Raw genomic sequence first — 20,939 nt, forward strand, 5'->3', positions numbered from 1 at the left:
CAGCTCCCTGCCACTGTAACATAACAGGGCTGTTTCTGCTCAGTTGTCATTGGTCAGATAACCAAGTGATCTTTCTAACGCAAGTGAGCTGATGAAAAATGGAAACTAAAGTGGTTAGCATCACATCTGCCATTTAACCAAGTGTGTATTGCTCTCACCAAACTTTAAACTGTGTCTGTTACATTTGCTCATGAATTTATTATTTATTTATTTACTCTGTCTGTCTCTTTGTGTGTGCGCACACATGCATGTGTGTGCACACGTGCGTGAACTCACATGGAAGTGAGAGAACAAATTCTAAACTTTTATGAGACCCACTTCCCCATGTGGGTCTCAGGGATCAAACTCAGGTCAATCAGGCTAGGCAGCAAGCTGAGCCATCTTTCAGGCCCTTGCCATGAAACTTAATATCATCCAAAAGAAAATTGAAAGGATCCAAATTTCTTAGCCATACCAATTTTCTATTCCTTCCACATGAGTATTTATGTGTATACCTATATTTTGGGAAACTATGCCTTACACATAAATACAGGTTGTAGCTTCTTATTTTCCACAACATGTATTCAGAGAGAAAAATTGCTATGAAAGAGGAAAAATAATAACAAACCCTCATCTCTTTACACCACAACTTCCAATATGGATTTCTCTGAATAAACAGTATGCTTAAGATTTGACAGTGTGTGTTAATTTCTGTCAAATCAGCTGCCTCTGGCTTTTAGAAGTCTGCAGGGTTTATTTCCTTTGCTTTGTCTGAATTGCCTAGTGTTTCTACAATTTCGGTGGTTCAGATATCATAATTCACTATTTGCACATGTGACACTGTATTTGTTGCTGGTTTGCATGAAGCGTTCAGAGACCTGAGGGCCCCCTTCCTGACACCGCTATGCCCCAGGCCACATCATCATGCAAGCAGACACAGGAAGACAGGGACTGGAGTCAGAGTTTATGTTTACCCTAAAATAGAAGGAGGTAGGAAAGCACCTTGTGTGCTTCAGGGAAGGTGACAGGCCTGGCAGCACTCTCTGCTACCATGTGCCTTATGACAGGACAGGGCAAGGTGGCAGGGGAGGGTCATGGAGGGAGCAAACCTGACTAAAATTCTTGTGTTTGAGGGAAATGCAGTTTCTACTGCCCTGTTCCTATTTTACCATTGGCATTTATACATTGTTTCTCTAAAAGTTCATTTTCATTTTTAAATCAGCTTCTTAAAACATTAATAAAGAAATACATATGATAATATTAGCACTGTTGGGGTCTGGGCTGGGTGTCTCCAGGTTCTTGGTTTTAGTGAAGTAAAAACCAATATAGATTTTCAATGTAGCAAGGAAACTTTACAACAGAGAGAAATACGCTGTCAAGAATTGCCACAGACCAGGAGAAGAGGTTTTGTTCCTAAGGGGCACAGTGTGGGCAGGTCTCTACTTTGACTGACAGACTGACAGATAAGTCTTTGCTCACTGCACATGTCCTTTCCCACAATGCATCTGATTGCAATCATATGTGTGCCCAATTAAGCATAAGATAGTAAATAGGGTATTTTTCCTACAGGTTCACTGGGATAACATAGTCTGCCTCATTGTACATGTATTCGAGGCCAATCCAGGCCACACTAACCCATTTCTCTCACCTCCAAGGTGTGCCCCAATACACGCTTGGATAAAAATGGAGCCCTACTGCAAGGCTGCTAGGGGGAGTAACTTACTTGAATTGATTAAATCAGGCATGTGTTCAACCTGAGGCAAATGAGATCCTGTTACCCAAAGGTTGCTAGGTGCATTGTTTGGGGAGGAGTGTGTGCATAGGCCAAGCCAACAGCACTCAGCTGGTTGGAATATGAACTGATAAAACATCACTAACTTATCTATAGGAAACCAAAACTTTAAAGCCAGACAGGTATGACAGATTATGACTGTAACCCTGTCATTTCTGAAGTGGAGGCTTCAGGATGGGAAGTTTAAGGTCATCCTCTGAGGTCAACCTGGGCTACATGAGACATTCTCTCAAGTAAACACAGAAATAAAACAACAGCAACAAAAATCCTTGAAAGAAGTAAACGATTCTAGTTGTAGAATTTTGTCCCAGGGAAATAAGCAACTACTATAAACTGATGCACGTACAAGTTTATTTACTATCTCATTGTTTATAATGGTGAACACTTTCATGGCATTAATGTTCATCATTCGGAGACATGGTAATGATGCTACATCTAACAACATGTTATGCAGCCATGAACAATGATGTTTGTTTAGTAATGTTGAATGACATTTTTTACAGGTTCTTTGTCAACAATATACCCTTTTAATTTTTCTTTTTTGCTTATTCAGATTTTCTTGAGACAGGATCTCACATAGCCCAAGCAGGCCTGGAACTCACTTTGTAATCAAGGGTGACCTTGAACTCCTCACCCTCTTGCCTCCTCTTCCAGAGTGTTGTAAATTACATCACAGCATGCTCTCGTTTGGATTTTTCAAAAACTAACTATACATAAATGTAAACTATGTAAATGTAAAATGTATTTGCATTATTTTACGTATAATTTTTGCCTAAACATTCTAAATCTAGCTGAGTATTTTTCTCTGTTGCATGTCTGTGTGTTCTATATAAACAAATGATATCTGTCTAAAAAATAGATTTTTCTGTTTTTAAAATATCATCTCCTATTTAAAAACTACTGTGTTTTATCCATTAGAAACATCAAAGAAAAGAAAAAACAAACAAAATAACAGAAATACTACCTGATTACTCACACTTGCTTAGATATCAAGCAACAAACTGTCTTCCTGGTCACTGCCTGAACCTTTGAGGAGCCCTAGGTGCACTGGGGTTGGGTGAACACCATGCTCCTGGGTAGGCTCCTGCCCCTGCTCCAAGTTTACATCACTTGGAAAGGTCACACCTCACCTCCCTCACTCTGACAATGGGCTGCTCTCTGTCCTCTGAGACCACAGTGTGCTATTTCTATGTAGACATGAGGGTTATACGTAGATCTCATGTAAAGCCTTTCAAATCCTTTGTTAGATGTTCCAAGTCAAGATTATGTCCTTAAGTCTGTACTATACTGGAAAGGGGGCATGAGCATTTTACTTATCTTTGACTTGATTTCTTCCAGGAAAAGTCAGCACGCTGTCAGGAGTGGTGTCAGCGTTTAAGTTTGCTGTTCATCTTGGAGTCGTCCATGCGTGATGCTTATAGAAGCTAAATTCTTTTCAAAGACAGAAAACTTTCCCACCATGGATGAACTCCAAGTGCAATGAATAATAAGGCAATTTCCTCTAAGAACCACTGTGTTAATAGTTTGTATAAACTTGCAATAGATTTATAACAGTTGAAGATGGGAAAGCTGTCAATCATTTTCAATAATAATAGTGATCTCAGGAACTACAAAGGTCACCTGGCAAAGTCATGCACCTATGTCGTCAGTGCATATATAATCATTTCTCCCAAATTTATTAGTCTCTGTTGAGACTAGTTGTTCCCACCTATAAGTTAATTCAAAGCCATCAAGTCTTTCAAAGATGTTTCATACAGTCAAAATCCAAAGCTATTCTTGATTTTCTAGTGAAAAGTCAAATTGCATACTTTTCAGAAAATTATTATGAAATTCAGAGAAACACAGAATATACTTGGGTGTCATGTATTTACTAAATTATTGCACCCATACTTGCCTTGGCTGCTCTTGGTCTTTCAGGGGCAGGCTAAAAATGGGAAAGGCTGATAGCAATCTATAGTTCATTCAAATATTGTCAACTAAGAAAATGGAGAGCTTTCTTTCCTAACAGAAGATATGATATCAACCATCATAATCAGTTAGGGTTTTATCAGAGGTGTGGAAAATTAGTCCCTGAGGAAACTAAAGTGAGGACACAGAGGAGGTGGAGGAGATAGATTGGGCCCTGTCCCTTGCAAGGTCACATGCCTCCCTCATGATTCCTGGTAGCCTCTAGCTAGGTATTCCAGTAAGCCACCACATTGCTCAGTACAGCCTGTCATCACAAAGGCCACCAGGGTCAGTGCTGAATGTCTTCTAAGGTGGCCTTAGGTTCATATCTCAGCACTGTTACCCCATTTCCTTCCTTGGAGTGGCCTGAGCCATTTGCTCCTGACTCACCATTCCCAGCCTGTCGTGTCCTCCACTCTAACCTCGGTAGAGGACCTTGGGCTATTCTGAGATTTCCATTGCAGTTGCAACCCTGGGCTGACTGCCAGCCAGCATGGTACTTCCCCACAGCTGAAGGCAGGACACACATGTGATGGGGTCACAGTAGCCAGAAGAAAGAATTTAAAGAGAGAAGCTCACTGTCACCTGAGGACTACTGGGGATCAGCTATAAAGGACCTGGGTAGACACGTTCATCTCTGATGGTCACACAGGAAAGAGTAAAATGGTTTGGATGTACTAAGGAAGCTGTGGTGGAATGCATTCTTAACCATCTGCTCATGCCATCTATCTGGACCCTTGCCTTCCCATGCCCGTCCTTCCACACAGCACTCAGCCTCCAACACACTCACCAACACTGATCTCTGCCTGAGTCTCCCACACACCCATCAGTGGTCCCATTAAACATGCCTTTGCACTCTGTCACTGTTGAACTATACTTCACAGCTACGTATGGGATGTCACAAGTGTTCAGGCCTTCACTTCCTTTTATTTTTATTATTTGTTTGTTTGTTTGTTGTTTGTTTGTTTGTTTTTCGAGACAGGGTTTCTCTGTGGCTTTGGAGGCTGTCCTGGAACTAGCTCTTGTAGACCAGGCTAGTCTCGAACTCACAGAGATCTGACTGCCTCTGCCTCCCACGTGCTGGGATTAAAGGCATGCACCACCACCACCTGGCTCCTTTTATTTTTATTTTATTTTATTTTATTAGTTCAAATTAGGAACAAGCTTGCTTCAGATGTCAATCCCTTCTCCCTCTCTCTCCCCTCCCCTCCAACATCCCACCTGGCCCTAGCCATCCCCCCTCCATGCCCCAGGCAGGGTAAGGCCCTCAAAAGGGGTTCCCCAAAGTCTACCACATCATCCAGGGCCAGGCCTAGGCCCTTCCCCATGTGTCCAGGCCAAGAGAGCATCCCTTCACAAAGGATGGGCTCTCAAAATCCCTTCTTTTTTTAAAGACCTTACATATTTAATACAGTGTGTTACCCCTGTACAAATAGAAAAAAAAATTAAGTTCAAAATTTCTATACCAATATGGCTGTTAATTTTTGTACAGTGCCAACTCAACGTGGTAAACTGGGATACTTTTTTCCAAAGTTGACAGCACAGCTAAAGTTTCCAAAAATTCAAATTATATATGTATATATATATTTATATTTATATAATAATGGCAGTATGTTATGCATCAAAAGCAGCAACAGCTTTTTCAGTTTCTGCAGTCATTTGAGACATCCAGCACTCTCCATTAAAAAAAAAAAGTAAAAAACAAAATCCCAGAAAAACAGCACAGTTCTGTTACTCTTGTGGGACCTGGCACTATTTTTTTAAAATTGGCTTCTCAATCATCATCCGGAAGGAAACCATTCTGAGCAACATCCTTATAAAAAGCTCTGATAAAGCACGGTCACTACTATGTATCATAAAGCAGGTCCACATATGAGTGAGTACATATCATGTTTGTCTTTTTGTGATTGGGTTACCTCGCTCTGAATGGTTTCTTCGAGTTCCATCCATTTTCCTGCAAATTTCAAGATTCCATTGTTTTTTTCTGCTGAGTAGTACTCCATTGTGTAAATGTACCACATTTTCTCTATCCATTCTTCGGTTGAAGGGCATCTAGGCTGCTTCCAGTTTCTGGCTCTTACAAATAATGCTGCTATGAACATGGTTGGACAGATGTCTTTGTTGTATGAATGTGCTTCTTCTGGGTATATGCCTAGGAGTGGAATTGCTGGATCTTGTGATAGACTCATTCCCATTTATTTGAGGAGTCACCATACTGATTTCCAAAGAGGCTGTACAAGTTGGCACACCCACCAGCAGTGAAGGAGTGTTCCTCTTTCTCCGCATCCCCTCCAGCATAAACTGTCATTGGTATTTTTTTATTTTAGCCATTCTGACAGGAGTAAAATGGTATCTCAGAGATGTTTTGATTTGCATTTCCCTGATGGCTAAGGATGTTGAACACTTTCTTATGTGTCTTTCAGCCATTTTAGATTCCTCTATTGAGAATTGTCTATTTAGTTCTATACCCCATTTTTTAATTGGATTGTTTGGTGTTTTGAAGAATAGCTTCTTGGGTTCTTTGTATATTTTGGAGATCAGCCCTCTGTCAGATGTGGGGTTGGTGAATATCTTTTCCCAGTCTGTGGGCTGTCGTTTTGTCTTGCTGACTATGTCCTTTGCCTTACAGAAGCTTCTCAGTTTCAGGAGGTCCCATTTATTAATTGTTGATCTCAGTGTCTGTGCTACTGGTGTTATGTTCAGGAAGCGGTCTCCTGTACCAATTAATTCAAGGGTATTTCCCACTTTATCTTCTAGTAGGTTCAGTGTGGCTGGGTTTATGTTGAGGTCTTTGATCCATTTTGACTTAAGTTTTGTGCAGGGCAAAAGGCTTGGGTCTATCTGTAGTCTTCTACATGTTTGCATCCAGTGATGCCAGCACCATTTGTTGAAGATGTTCTCTTTGTTCCAGTGTATATATTTGGATTGTTTATCAAAAATTAGGTGTTCGTAGGTGTGTGGGTTAATTTCAGGGTTTTCAACTCTATTCCATTGGTCTACCTGTCTATTTTTGTGCCAATACCAGGACTATAGCTCTATAATAGAGCTTAAAGTTAGGGATGGTGATGCCTCCAGAAGTTCCTGTATTGTACAGGGTTGTTTTGGCTATCCTGGGTCTTTTGTTTCTCCATATAAAGTTGAGAATTGTTCTTTCAAGGTCAGTGAAGAAATGTGTTGGGATTTTGATGGGGATTTCATTGAATCTGTAAATTGCTTTTGGCAAGATTGCCATTTTTACTATGTTGATCCTGCCTATCCAAGAGCATGGGAGATCTTTCCATTTTCGGGTATCTTCTTTAATTTCTTTCTTTAGAGACTCAAAATTCTTACGGTACAGGTCTTTCACTTTTTTGGTTAATGTTACTCCAAGGTATTTTATGTTGTTTGTGGCAATTGTAAAGGATGATGCTTCTCTGATTTCTTTCTCCACCAATGTGTCATCCATATATAGTAGGGCTACAGGTTTTTTTGAGATAATCTTGTATCCTGCCACTTTGCTGAAGGTGTTTATCAGTTGTAGGCTCCTTTTATTTTAGAACATGCTTATCTATAGATAAACAGTTTCTTTGGTTAACCTGTATAACTATATTGATACATGCTATAACCTATAGGTTGTTGAGCCTGATTCTAGATTAACTCATGTATCTACATATGAATTATATGACTGCCTTTATCAAGAGGTATGCAACTCTTGATATGAATTATACTTATATGTGGATGTGCAGTGTGTGTGTGTGTGTGTGTGTGTGTGTGTGTGATGGCTCAACCAATAGCTTCTTATAAAGTATGGCCATCTGCCTCCAAAGTTCCCCCTTTATCAGTGTTAGCATTTTTGTCTTTGATTTTGTTTTATTATTATTGTTGTTGTTGTTTTGGACAGGGAGATATTTTATGGCTCATGCTATTGTCAGTCTTCTACCTCAGACTCTTGAGTGATAAGGTTATATGCCTAGCTTCTGATCTTTTTATTGTATAAAAGCACATCTGTGAGAGTCAAAGGAGGAAGCCTCTAAACTCATGCACATTACTTTGGTATGCAGTGGTAGTGGGTAAGACAGCCAAGTATCTTTCTAGAAATCTCCAAACTAGGGAATTCCTTAATGTGCTGCTCCTGAAGGATGTTTATTCTATCAGATGCTCTCCTGAGGCAAGGGCCAGTGATGTTGGGTCAGGGTTTACTCTGGCTTGCGTCTGGCCCCTTTCCACATAGCTGATCAGTCATTCTCTGACCTCTTGAGTTATAGGCCCTCCCAGTACCTTGAAAGTTAGCCTGTAATATTGATCTAGGTGTTACCTCCAAATCACTAGTGTGTCTCAGGGGCTCCTAGTTCCTGCAACTGAGAAGTAGAGGGAAATTGCTGTTTGCCTATTCTATCCTCCACCCTTTTTCTCACTGATAGCTTTCCCATTTGGGGAGCAGTAACATACTTAGGAAAATAAGACTATAGTTCCCACTGTCCTCTAAAGATAGCGCTTCTGAATCCTGCTCTAGTCAGGGAAGCAAATGTTTTGGATTGTGGTTTCCAGTCAAGAGCTTGAAAATGGAGCTGACAGTTGAAAATGCCTTTGGTCCTTCACTGTTTGACCTTTCTCCTGACTGGGTTCCCTGGTGTGATGCTGAAGGCAGAGCAGCTGTGTAATGACAGACAACAAAGAGGGAAGTCAAAATGCCACAGAGGATTCAGCCCCAACATCTCTGGGCTGCTGGTCACCACCTCCCTCTGTGGGTCTCCTCCCTCCAGCAGCACAACTCAATGTACAACTAATGCCAGATTTAAAGATCTCTTTCAGGACATTTCAGCAGGGGGCTCTTGTGTATTATGTGAACAAATCAGATTCTGAGTCAACATTACAGAGAAATTCTAGACAGGTATAAATCTGAATTTCCCAACAAATAGCCATTCAAACAGTAAAGAACAAGCAAATCAGATGAAACTGTTTGAAGCCCCCAGGGTCCCTGTAACCAGAAGTCAGAGTTTCCAAAAGTCAAAGTCAATGTAAATAGGAAAGTAATGGGAGACTCCAGCAAGTTGCCTCCCACACACGGAGTTCCTGGGGGACTATGGGAAGCCTAAGATGACCCTAAACTGCACCTGGGATGGGTAGTTTGCTAATGCTGAGGGGTTCTTGACGCTGGACCATCATGGAAAGGCAAGGCATCCCACGAAAAGGGTCCGGAGGAAATCTGATGACCTTCAGGAATATTGCAATGAAGAAAAACCAAAATTAAATTCTTTTCAAAACAAAAAAAAATCAATACTTTGCTACACTGACAAAAGAGGGCGCTCTTGAACTAGGAATCCTGAAGCACCCCAGCCTCCAGCCCTGCTCATAGAATTGGAGATCAAGACTTCATCTGAACATGAGTCCTAAATTAAAGCAGAAGGAATCCAAACCATCCATCTAGGTAGATTCTCTAGCCTGAATAATGGCAGCATGAAAGAGAGTGACAACAGCCCACTTGTTCTCATCGTTGTGGTTAGGAATGTGCAAAAACAGCCTCAATCAGAAACTACCTGTTAGTTACAGTAGCCACAAACAGTGGAGAAGTGAAATGGGGACTGATTGAACTCAGAAGTTAAGTAGAAGGGGGAAAGGGGAACCCATTACACTCTATTATAAGATTTTAGAGAAAATGTATTGAGGGTTTTAATTTAATACAAACAGAGATGGGGAAGAGGTGGAGAGGGAGTGGGAGACAGACAGACCCTCCTTCAAGATCCATTCAAGTGATTCCTTGACTGCGCAGCTTTTGGAGTCTCATCTCATTCATATATGGCCTTTAGGTCACTCAGAAAGCCGTGCCCGGCATTGCTGCTTTCCCCACCATTATTGGCAGCCACTGACTGAGAAGAGCAGGCAGGGAAGAGGGAAGCACAAGGAAAGTGTCGAGAACACAGAAACCCACTGTGCCCTGAGCTAAGGGCCTCATACTGTGGAGAAAGAGGAGTTACTGGAGACCTCATGGCCCTCTTCAGCCAAGTGAGTGGTGAAGAGGACAAGACAGGAACACTCCCTAAGTACTCCCTTCTTCCTCTTCAGAGGCTAGGTCTTCTGTAAATCCACCTTCTAGAATATTCAAGATGCCAGCATTCCCCTTTATGCAGGATATTCCCTTTTGTTCTCATTTCCTCCCCCCTCTCCTCACCTATTCTCCCAAATGGAAACTGTCACCCAGGGTCTAAAATTTAAACAAAGCAAGCCACCTGCCCTTGATTCTGTCACCTCTGATTTTCCACTTGTCATTTGATTTCTAAGGAGCTGTGCACCAGCTGTCAGCTCCTTTTCTGGACTCCCTCCTGGAGCCCTTGCGGTCTGATTCACACATTCCCTCCTGAAGCTGTGTGCTCAGGAGCTGCTGGCTACCGTTAAAGCAGACACTTCAAATCTGCTGTCGCCAAAAAGGACCAAGTCCTCACAGAAATCAGGGTAGAGCCTGGCATCTCTGCCTTCATTTCTCGTGTGTCTCCTGTGCATGTAGGCATCTGAGACTCACTCAGGGAGTGGCTGAACACCAGCCATCCTTAACCTGTCTCGTTTCCCTGTGAGGCTAGGGCACAAAGGTAATGACAACAGTGACATCTTACTGCCATCCTTTAACAATGTCCAGCCCCCTTCCTGAAAGGCACATAAATGTCTTCTGTTGGATTCCAGGATCAGCAGAGCCTTGCAAGAAAGATTACCTCTTGATAAGGTCAATTATTTACCATGGTGAGGCTGTACCCTGGTGCATAAATGATCATCTCCTAAGAACCAGATTGTCCCTTCCAGTTATAAGGACTTATTAGATCATCCTGCTGACCCAGAGCTGAGACAATGATCAACCAGACCACACCACGGCCAGAACTCTTCAATTATGCACTGCTCTTGACCTTTGTCCCAGTTCTTGCTCTGTTTAAACCTACAGCTCATATGCTACCCTGAAGACGAACTGGACTCCTTGATCTGCCCCTTCTCCTCATGGATGTGTTTATTACATCACCTTTCTCTGCTTTTCACTGTTACTCATATTGGGATGAGTGACAGGCTAATTTTACTGAGGCAGCCAGAGCTGTGGCTTTTGACCTAAAAACTCCAGTTACATGATCTCTCGGAAACTCATATCCCTTGTCTTGCTAGATCCACTGACTTTTTCTGCCACGAATTGCACAGGTATGCATGTCCGAGTTCTGGCTTCTTTTCTTCCTCTGAAATGAAGGTGTACTCAAAGTTCTCTGCTGCCTTTCTGCCTGTGCTCATAGCTGCAAACTGAGCATATGGCTATGTAACACAGAGAGACAGGGATATTCTCTAAGTACAACATTAGTAGGTTTATTGTGTCATTAAGCAAACACCCTGGCAGACACTTAAACACACCGGGATGGGGTAGGTCAGTCATACCACATGGCCTCGATGCAGTTGAAAGACTTTGTAAACAAGGGACCATAAGGCTGATGGCGTAAGACAGCACAGTGTTTTACATTAAGTGTCTTCTATAGTAGAAGTTATATGCTAAGATAATGCTAAAATAAATAATTAAATATGGTACAGTAAACCCCTAAGCCAGTAACAGTCATTGTCATCGTTACTGAGTGTTGTATACTGTGTGTGGTTGCATGTGCCCCACTGTCAGATGGCTGATAGCACATGGGGTTTGTTTACACTAGTATCTGTAGGGGGCCGTTTCCTGCATCCTCCATTACAATAATGGTGCCTAAAGACACCAAGATGTAAATTACTTCAACAGGCGCTGGGTAATCTCCATTCCTTTGATCTCTGCCTATCCCGTGGCTCATTTGGCCTGAGGAGCTGAAGCCATTCATAGGGTAACACGTCCCAGGCGGCTGGCCAGCCTTTATTAGGGATGGGTTTTCTTGGTTCAGAGTCTCCGCTCTGGTAAGCTTATGCATTAAAGCTTGTCTTCAGAAGGATCCGAGTGTCCTGCGTGTATTTCTTGCCGGCCGAGAAAATACAGCGTGCGCGGGACATATGGTGCCGAAACCCGGGAACATATGAACATCACTGGCACCGCGGAGACCCCTCTAACGGGGCGGATTCAGAACTGCAGGGTGGTAAATTCGGAGAGGTATGTTTTTTCTGGACTTTGGCTTGGGAATGTTGCTATTGTGGGAGGTTAATATAGAGGCTTCTATGCTTTTACTAGGAGCTATTTTGACTTTTCTCACTGTTGTAGCAATCTTAAAGAAGTCCAAAATTACATATCAGAAACCGAATGTAGTGAGAGATGGGGCACGCCCAACAATAAAGTATAAGGAAAAAGGACCTCCCGGGATGTCTAGTGACAAGGGAGTGAATAATTTGTTAAGAGAAACAACAACAAATAAGAAAAAAGGACCTCCTGGGATGTCTACTGACAAGGGAGTGAATAATTTGTTAGATGATTCTGTAAATAAGTTTAAAGCTTTAAATCTTGATAGCTCTGATGACTCTAAAAGCTCAAGAGATAAAGTTTTAGAGGAAACAGCTCAGCTAGATGAAAAAGAAACAAAAATGGAGGGAGAGAAAATAGGGGATAACCGGTCACACCCCGGTAAATTTAAGAGAAATAAAGACTCAAAACCTAGCCTCTGCCCTACAATGAAACTAGAGGCCTTGGAGCTGAGCAGCTCAGACTCTGAGATTTTAGACTCTAACAAGGAAGCAGAGCTAGAGGAGGAGGCAGCACGATACCACCCCGATAGATATCGGCTGCCAAAAGTGAAAGCAAATATGAGGCCATCGCCTATTAATCCAGCGGGTGTACTTCCATCAGCACCCCCATTATTTGGTACTGACTCCTTTTTACCATCAGAGGAGCGGAGGAAATTACAGATGGCTTTCCCAGTCTTTGATAGGGGAAAAGGCCGTGCCTGCTATTCAACACTTCTTAAAGGCCTGGAATGCCTGGGGCTTTAAAGCCTCATAAACATTAAAGCTCAGGGCCATACTGAGGCCAAGCGCCAAACCTCAAAACCTAAAAGGCCAAAGAAAATGGTAAAATGAAAAGATATCTTAACTGGTCTTTGGAGAGGCCCGGATCCTATTCTCATAAGATCCAGGGGAGCTATTATGTTTTCCCACAGGATGAAGAAAATCCTCTGTGGATCCCAGAAAGACTCAACCCGAAGAGCCCCTTCGGACCTTCAAAAGTCGAAACTCCACCCTCTCCCCGGGAGTTGAGAGCCGCTATTGTTATCCAGATTAACTCCTGTCCTTGGCGGAGAGTTTGTCACTGCTTAAGGGGTGGGGGTGGGATTGTTTGATGCAGCCATTTGCGGATTGCTGTTACTTCTGGCTGGTCTGTGAGAAAGGGGTGGGGGTGGAATTGTTTGATGCAGCCGTTTGCGGATTGGTGTTACTTTTGGCTGGTATGTAAGCTCTAGGCTCAAAACTAAAGAGAGATCGCCCAAGCGCTTATATTTTGGCTAACTATGCTTAAGCAATAGGCCGCCGGCCAGACAGCTCTTGCACACCCGGAGCCTAGGCTCATTGCACAGGGTAGAGTGTCTGGTTTGAGCAGCCCAATGAAGGATGCTGAGCAAAGGCATCGCACAGAGTTGCCTAATATGCAGGCTTCTCTGAGAGGTACGTTGACCTGCATAAGGGTTACCTGCCCGAGGCTCCCTTTCCCAAAAAAACAACAGAGGACAGGTCGAGAGCGCTTCGGGTCAAGCTAACAGCCTGATGGCGACTCTTGTACACAGTCTTAATGTTTGATTTGGGAAGGTTCAACCTCTGCCTCTATCCCTCAACATATGGGTGACCTATTTACTTGTAAAAATGTAAAGCCTTATCATTAATTAATAAAAAAGGGGGATATGTAGGGGGCCGTTTCCTGCATCCTCCATTACAATAATGGTGCCTAAAGACACCAAGATGTAAATTACTTCAACAGGCGCTGGGTAATCTCCATTCCTTTGATCTCTGCCTATCCCGTGGCTCATTTGGCCTGAGGAGCTGAAGCCATTCATAGGGTAACACGTCCCAGGCGGCTGGCCAGCCTTTATTAGGGATGGGTTTTCTTGGTTCAGAGTCTCCACTCTGGTAAGCTTATGCATTAAAGCTTGTCTGCAGAAGGATCCGAGTGTCCTGCGTGTATTTCTTGCCGGCCGAGAAAATACAGCGTGCGCGGGACAAGTATCCCCACAAATGTGATGCATTGCCCTGACATTTCAACAGCTGCAAGGGTAACAAAAGGAACCGCAAAGCTTCAATTTTGATCTATGGGAGCACTATCATGCAAGTAGTCCACCATTGACTAAAATGTAACTATTGGTATATGACGGTATTCACCTGTCAGGCCCACCTCATGTGTCTCATTCACATGGCCCATTGATGTCACCCCTGGATCCAGGGCTCCCCTGGAACTTAGTAAGTCTGGAACTGAATTCTACATCTTCTTTTTTAGTCTACATCTCCTCTATGTTCTCTGTATCTCCAACTCAGCCTCAGATGGCCTTGGTACCATCCTTTCCTTTCTCTCCTGTGCCAGCTCATTCACAAATTCAACCTCAAGCGTGTTCTGGATGCCTAGGATGTGCAGGTCATGGGGACAAACATGTCCTAGTATGTGTGAATATTGGTCATGGAGCTGCTCACCATAGCTGAACCAACAGACTAGGGGAAAAGCATGAACCATCAGTGAACATGATTTTCCTCCCATCCTTTTATTCCAACTATCACCCCTCTGTCAAGCCAGTTCCTCCTTTTTCCAGCCCTTGAGAGATTTCTTAAAGCTGAAGTGGTGGTGCACACCTTTAATCCGACATTCAGGAGGCAGAGGCAGGTAGTGCCCTGGGAGTTCCAGGCCAGCTTGGTCTATATTATGGGTTTCAGGAATAGCCAGGGCTACACAGTGAGAGACCCTGGGATGGTGAAAGGGGTGGGGTCTGGATCACAAACATCTGAATCAAATAGAGCCTCCCTCTGTTTACCCTCACTCCTCTCTGCCTTCCCCTTATCTGGAACCCCTTCCTCTTATCTCCCCAGGCTGCTCCCTCTTTGTCCCTTGAGGCCCACCTCAAGTCCAAGCTCTCTCTTTGATGTTCTGCTGCCTTCTTGTGTGTTTTGAACTCACACTGCTTTAGTGGGCATCCCTTTTGCCCACAGCAGGAGCAGCACAAGTTACGATTAGACTCTAGAGACCAGAGTGTGCTAGAAAAATGATCAGCTGTCAACTCCAGGTGAGAGATTCCTTCAGTAGCCAAATGCACTACCTTTAACCCGGACATTTGATAAACTTGTAGAAAAATGGAACATGCTAGGGTTACTAAGCCTGTGTGTGTGTCTGTGGACATGCTCATGAAATGCATGTGTGTATGAGAACATGTTCATAAAGTGTGTGTGTGTGTGTGTGTGTGTGTGTGTGTGTGTGTGTATGTGTGTGTGTGCACAGGCCGATAAAGTGTATTTGTGGGCAGTGCTTATCTAGACAGACACCCTTGGGGTGTTATTCCCCAGGTACCAGCCACCTTTCTCTTTTTAATGAAGATCTTATTTTATTCTTGACTATGTGTATCCTGGGGAAGGGGTGATGTGTGCACATGAGTGCAGTGCCTCATAGGCCAGATGAAGACATTGGATCCCCTGGTACTAGAGTTACAGTGGCTTTGAGCTGCCCAGCATGGGTGCTGGGAACTGAACTCAGCTACTGTGGAATAGTGGTGTGGAAGTCTGAAAGAAAATAGCTCCCCAAGGGAATGGCACTGTAAGGAGGTGTGCCTTGTTGGAGGAAGTGTGTCACTGTTGGGGTGGGCTTCTAGGTTTCTTGCTCAAGCTTCCCTCAGTGTTACAGTCAGTCAACTTCCTGCTGCCTTCTGGACAAGATGTAACCAGCACCACATCTGCCTGCATGGTGCCATGCTTCCCATCATGATGATAATGGATTGAACCTACGCAACCACCTCAGTTAAATGGCTTCCTTTATAAGAGTTGTCATGGTCATGGTGTTTCTTCATAGCAATAGAAACCCTAGCTAAGACAAGTAACAATAGCTGTTAATTAGGAGCCATCTCTCTAGTCGAACCTTTCTTTTTTTGAGACAGGCTCTCTCACTGGTCTAGAATTCACCAAGCAGGGCAGTCTGGCTGCCCAGTAAGACCCAAGGATCTACCTGCCTCCCCTCCAGCACTGGGATTACAAGTGTGTCCTACCTTGCCGCCATATGGGAGTATTAATTTCTGTTTGATGCTAAAAGAACAAATAATATATGGCTTTTCGAACTTCCTGTGAGCTCTTAGGATTTTAGCTAATTATCTGGAAAATAGAAACATTGTATTAAATGATATTCATATGTTCTTCCTCATCTAACATTCAAGAACAGTGGTTCTTAACTCGTGGGTTGCAACCCTTTGGGGTTCAAATGACCCTTTCACATCTAAGGCTATCAGAAAGTACAGACACTTGCATTACAATTCAAAATAGTAGCAAAATTACAGTTGTAATTTTGTAAAGTAGCAATGAAATAATTTTATGGTTGGGGTCACAACAACACTGGGAACTGTATTAAAGGGCCATAGTATTAGGAAGGTTGAGAACCACTGTTCTAGAATTAAGGAATCTAGGTGATTTGAATCTCTGGCATGATCTGTCATACAGTAATCCAACTTCATTCCCATATCTTCTCCTCACCTTCTCCACAGAAGTTAGGAACTATAAATATCTTCTTTACTAACCCTTTTTGCACTAGTGGATATATCATGTGACATAGTCTCAGCCAATGAGACTAAACTCTTATAAAGTTCTTCTAAAAAGAGCTCTGTAAAAATTCTAGGTAGACTACTTTCCAGGTGGCAGAGGCAGGCACAGCCGCTATTGCTTCCATGACCCACAAAGGTCTAAGAGAGTCGCCCCAGTGTGTGTGCCCTTTATAAGCCCCTCCTCTTCAGTTCCATGGACAACAAGATTATAACACTTGACTTGTCAGTCAGAAGAGCCTGACACAGTTGGGCAAGCTTCCTGCAAGAAAGCCAGCTTCCTGTTGGCCTCTGAGAGAAATCCAGAAATCACACTGCCATCAGGCTCCAAGTGGCTTCTGGAAACCAAGGGCCTAGGCTGAGGAACTGGAGTCATGCCAATAATCATTGAGCCTGAAAGAGGACCCTGAGCCTCAGATGACACAGATCTGGTGCAACCTGGTGATTTCCCACACAGAGGACTCAGTTAACCAGTGATCAGACCCCTGATCTTAGAAACCACAATGGTCATTTTTCAGGTGCTTTGCTCGTGGGAATTTGTTAACCAGCAGTAACACTACTACAGCTCCTTTCTGCTCCACCTTGACCATCATGTATTAGTTTCATAGCCACCTTGAGCTCCTGAAGGCAAGACCAGTGAATTTCAAAGCTCCTATCTGAGAGTTACTAATACGAAGTCAGGTAAAAATATCAGGGTATTTATTAGGGAGATGCCTCACTTACAGAGCAACCTAGCCAGCCGGCAGGGCACCGAGTAAGTACAGCATGCTGTTGACGAAAAGGAAGAAGGGGCTTCCAAGTGCATGCCTCTCACTCTTAAACCTTCCCTACATCACCCTGACCATGCCCTGACCACACCCTGATGGGTGTGGTCAGGCACACCTGTAGCAGCCCCTTAGGAGGGTGGTTATGGTGTATCCTGGCACCCATCCATAACTGTTTCCTCTTCTCAACCAAGGTCAGCAAACACTATTTTGCAGCCCAAAAAAACAACACAACACAACAAAACAAAACAAAACAAAAAGAAACCCCCCCAAAAAAAAAACAAACAAGCAAAAAAGCCTACCCAGATAAGCCAAGCCATGCCAGGAAGCTTTTCTTGTATTTGCAGTTGAAATTATTTTCAACTGACCACGTAGACCTCCAAAAACAGAGTGAGCAAATTCTTCAAGCACCAACAAATAGTTCTAAGAAATATATGAAGTTTCAGATGGCGAGAAATCTCTGCTGGGAAAATGTTAAAGCATGTCTTTCAGCCTCCATAGGCTTACAGTCTAGTGCCATGGAGGATGGGAGATTGTGGGGGGTGAGGCAGGAAAAGTCAAAATATAGTTCAAATAGGGAGTGGTTAGGGCAGGAGCACTGTTAGGGGGCCCAGAGAAGGGACACCTCCTAGCACAGTCTTTGAGAGTGGAAGAGAGAGGAAAGGGGCTTCATTGGAGATTTAGGCTGTGCCGCAGGGTTACAGGGGAGGAGAATAAACTACTTGGAATAAGTAAAGACGGGGAATCTAGGGAAAGAGGGAAGTATCAATTGGTCAAATCATGAAAAGACACAAAGCACTTGATGTGAGGCCTGGGACTGTGCTAGATGCTTTGGCAGGACTGGGGTGGGGTGACTCACTGTCTGCTCCAGGTTTCCGTGAGCATCCTGCTGTGGACCCAGCCTCCACTCCCTCCCCATCAAAGGACAGAGTATGTCAACTAGGGAAAAATCAAAGCCAGGCCTGAGCCACTGTCCTGCCTCACTCCCCAGGTTTCTGTCTTTAGCAGCAGCCTCAGATAAAACCGCATTCAGAGAGCTGCTATGCAGTGGGAAGAATCTAGGTCAAGGTCCTTCAAGAATGCACTACACACAGCAGATCCAAGAAAAGAGAAACTAATTTGACAAGAAGGAGAGCCCTTCAGCCTCTGATGTGGAATCTTGGAAGCCTTCAGGCTGGATCCAATTATGCCCTCTCTCCTATCAAATTACTCTCCTTATATCCCAGGAATTCACTTGGAAATTAGAAAGAGCCACTGGCACTTTCCTTTGGACTAACACACACGTTGAGGTAATAAAACGTGAGTTCAGCACTAGGATGGAGGGGGAAAACCATACTGCAACAAGGTGAGAGTGATGAGGTCAACCCCGTTTCCTCTGGGGACACTTTTCATCCTGTTTGAGGTGGACAGGGAGCATAAAGGGCTAGAAGAATGTTCCTGGGGAGCAAGGAGTCCTCTGCTCACTTCAGAGGGAAACATCTCCAAAGTTTCCAGATGTTGAAACAGCTGCTGCAGTGGCAGTAGTACCTGAGCTTGCTAAGGCCTGGGATTTGGATGTTTACGCTTTTCAGTTGTGAAACTGTCAGGTTTACTGAGATGACATACATATACGGTAAATTCACAGTTTCTGCACAAAGGGTCTGGTAAAGAAGACTGGCAGCTCTGCAGGGAAGCGTGATGGTCCCTACAGTGAAGACACAGTACTTCTAGCTTCCCCAAACTTCTCTCCTTCCCCTTTGGTTTTACCCCCCTATGGCTACAGCTTTAATTTCTGCCCCTCAGTTCCAGAACATCACATAAACAGAACATAAGAGAACAATGCCCTTTGAGTCTGACCTCGCGGCTTTTTTAGCACAGTGTGAAGCTAGTCCCTCAAAGCTTTATTTTGTTTTGTTTTGTTTTTCAAGACAGGGTTTCTTTGTGAAGCTTTGGAGCCCTATCCTGGCACTCACTCTGGAGACCAGGCTGGCCTCGAACTCACAGCAATCCGCCTGCCTCTGCCTCCCAAGTGCTGGGATTAAGCCACCAAATAAAGCTCAAAGCTTTATTTTTAATGTTCACTAACAACGCCATCTTTCCTGCTAATCAGAGTGAGACAAACATTGATGTCCTTACTTATCTTAACAAGCTCGCTCAAGTGTGGCAGTGGTCCCCAAATTGAACCTGAAGAATAATGAGCAATTTCTTCTGGAATCTATTTTGATGCGTTAGCTCAGACAACTTTCACAGCATAAATAATAATAGTATTTGTGGGATAACTAAGCCTCGATGGGGCTAACAGCCAGCTTAGAAAGGATAGTAAGACCATGTGCAGTAGATAGTTCCTGACAGCCAGCCTGGGTCTGCCAGAGGGCCTTGACAACAGAAGACAAGGGATGACGTGGACCCATGAACAGCAACCACATCACCTCAGCAGATGCCATCTCAATGGATCTCCTACCCTGGGGCAGCTTTAAAGAATATATAAGACTTACCCCTTCTGGAATAAACTGAGGTTGCTGTTTCAACTTATTCCTGATGCTTGTGTCATTGGTGTCATGCCTACTTTTCCTATCCCCAAGGGACACCCATTAAGATCCTGCAGCAAATATTGATATACACATAGCCATATACAGAAATACTGTCCTATTGATTAGCATTTAGAAACACAAAATTCATTTGAATAAATACAGATTGTTTCTGGACCTGTATTATTGTCTTAAAGAACATGAAAGCATAATTTAAAAGACAGTGTTTGTGGGGTGTATTGCCATTGTACTCACAGACTTGAGTGGCTGAGACAAAGGAGTCAGAAGTTTAAGGCTGACTTGGCCTATATAACAAGGCCTTGCCTCAAAAAACAAGGGTTTCAGCTACTCTCAGTGGTGGAGAACTTGTATAGTATGCATGAGATAGTGGGATCAATTCTTCTCACCACACAAAAACAAAGAACAACATAGGATTAAATCATAGAATGTGAGAGTTGAAAGGGAACTTGACATCCTGCCTAACACTGCAGAATTTCACCCATAGCAGTGGGTTTTAAGACTATGCAGCCTTCCTGTGATCTTAAATAATTATTCCCCCTGGTGTGGCATCCTGTAAAGCAAACAAACAGGTTATAAAAATATGTGAAGATAGCCAGTGACAGGAATGGAACCTGAGACAAGCTGGAGAGAGAACCATGCTGCCCATCCGTGGACATTCAAGTGGAAAAGACAAGTGCCAATAAATATGTGAATATGTGTATGTGGGCTTGACTCAGTCCCGTGCCACTGTAATAAGATGCCTTTTCTAGACTAACCTTCCAAAGCGTCCAGCTATCAGCACAATATCTCCTAAGAGCTCCCTCTACCAGTTCTATGTACCCCTGCCTTCTAACAGCCTGCACTGTGTGCTTTCTAAAACTCTCTGCTCTCGCTTTGAGGAGCTCCTGTCGGACGAGCAGAAATGACAGGGGTTAAAAACTCTCCTATAAGAGCTTTCAACCTGGGGCCAGGTGCACATGGTGTATGCCTTTAATCCCAGCACTCGGGAGGCAGAGGCAGGCGAATCTCTGTGTGTTCGAGACCAGCCTGGTCTACAAGAGCTAGTTCCAGGACAGCCTCCAAAGCCACAGAGAAACCCTGTTTCAAAACCACCACCCTCCAAAAAAAGAGCTTTCAATCTCAACAAATGGGCATTTGCATTAGGAGCAGTTGTAGCTTTCTGTAACGGTCTCTATCTGCATCACAACCAGATAGGACTACTGTAGGTTGTTTTCCTCCCTTGACAGCATTTACAGCACCTCCTGGTACCATGAAA

This window comes from Cricetulus griseus, chromosome 2, assembly GCF_003668045.3.
Source record: "Cricetulus griseus strain 17A/GY chromosome 2, alternate assembly CriGri-PICRH-1.0, whole genome shotgun sequence".
NCBI classification, from domain to species: Eukaryota; Metazoa; Chordata; class Mammalia; order Rodentia; family Cricetidae; genus Cricetulus; species Cricetulus griseus.